Raw genomic sequence first — 2104 nt, 5'->3', positions numbered from 1 at the left:
ATATCTCGAAAACTTTGTATGAACGGGTATATATGTTTTGATTGATTCGGATACAAGGCATCGAAACAAATATTTTGAAAAAAAAATTGAAATCGGTTGCATAGTTTTTAAGCCATTTTACATAAAAGGTTTTTAGAGAAAGTCGAATATCTCGGAAGTTACCTATGCGATTAAGCTCATTTTCAACAGGAAGGATTGTTATCATGAGATGAAGATTCTGTTCAAATTCCAAGTTGATATCTCAATGTTTGCACAAGCTAGAGTGATTACAAGGATTTTTATGAAAAAACTGAAAAATGGAAAGATCTCGAAAACTTTGTATGAACGGCCGTATATGTTTTGATTGATTCTAATAGAAGGCATCGAAATAAATATTTTGAAAAAAAAAATTGCAATCGTAACTACTCATGCGATTGTGCTCATTTCCAATAGGAAGGATTATTATCATGAGAGGAAGATTTTCTCCAAATTTCAAGTTGATATCACAATTTTTGTACAAGCTAAAGTGATTACAAGGATTTTTATGAAAAAACAGAAGAACGGAAATATCTCGAAAACTTTGTATGAACGGGTATATATGTTTTGATTGATTCGGACAGAAGGCATCGAAACGAATATTTTGAAAAAAAAATTGAAATCGGTTGACTAGCTTCAAAGATATTAGCGAAAAACGATTTAAAAACGAATAACTTTTTCTCGAAAACTATTTGATCAATCGGGCTGCACTTTTGCAGAGAGTGAGTCCTTGTTAAGGTCTATAAGTTTAACCAATTAATTGCTCAATTTTCGAAAAATTGACCACCGGAAGGATGGCGATGGACATTGACACCGACAGACATGGCCGCCAAACTTCGTATTTTTACTTTTCAGACCATTCTACATCATTTCCAATCAAAATTAGAGAATGTGAAAACAGCACGATTACAATGCTTCCATTCGGAAGCAAAAAGTGAAAATATTTTTCACGGAGTCAAATTCTACTTATATGCCTTAAGTATTCTGCGAAAATGGGTACGAAAATGGGTCCTTCGGTAAATTTTCAAGCCTTATGATGATTGACCATGAAAATGTCTGACTCTTAAAATGAATGAGCCTCCCAACATTTCAATTCTTGAAAAATCTGAGCCTCAAAAGCTTTAACCTTTTGAAATTGGGTAGTAAATTTCCGTTTTATTCAGTGGGATAAGCATATCTACACGACCTTGTTTCGAAAAAATATTTCCATATAAAAATGAATGATAGAACAACGACAGGTCATTTTATAGGAAAAAAGTTCTTTACATCAGTTGCTCTATTTCAAAAAGTATTGAATCGATTAATCTGAAATTTTATACAAGAGTGCAAATCAATGATACTAACTAGTCATCAATATTTCATAGCTTTACCACATCCTTCACCCATGTAATGGAACGTCAAAGCTAGTTTCAATCAACCAAAAAAATAGAAAATTTTGTATGAACGCATATATAGATTTTGAAAGAAATAGATAGAAGACATCAAGATGAATATTTAAAAAAAAATTGAAATCGGATGAATAGTTTTTGAGATATTGAATAATATAGTTTGATACAAAAAATTGAATATCCCTAAAACTACTCATTCGACTTCGCCCATCTGAAATCTCAGCCTGTAATATGATAAGAGCTAGTATCCTACCAAATTTCAACTTCCTATCTAGATTTTTACGAGCGCTATCGTACTTTCATCTATGTTATCACAATAATGAAAAATGTCAAATTACTGGGTGACTTGCTCTAGTTCGCTAGATTGAATCGATCAATCTGAAATTTTACACAGGAGTGCAACTCAATAATACTAACTAGTCATCAACATTTTCCAACTTTACCGCACTCTTCACTCATGTAATACAACGTCAAAGCCACTTTCAGTCGAACAAAAATTGAAAAACGCCAATATCTCTAAAATTTTGTATGAACGTATATATAGATTTTGAAAGCAATAGATAGAAGTCGTCAAGAGAAATATTTTGAAAAAAAACTGAAATCGGATGAATAGTTTTTGAGATATTGAATAATATCGTTTTATACAAAAAATTGAATATCTCTAAAAGTACTCATTCAATTTCACCCATCTACAATCCCAG

This window comes from Diachasma alloeum, unplaced genomic scaffold (assembly GCF_001412515.2).
Source record: "Diachasma alloeum isolate Michigan unplaced genomic scaffold, Dall2.0 Dall_scaffold_00319, whole genome shotgun sequence".
Classification (NCBI taxonomy): Eukaryota; Metazoa; Arthropoda; class Insecta; order Hymenoptera; family Braconidae; genus Diachasma; species Diachasma alloeum.
The sequence above is the reverse complement of the archived record's forward strand: the minus strand, read 5'-3'. Positions refer to the sequence as shown.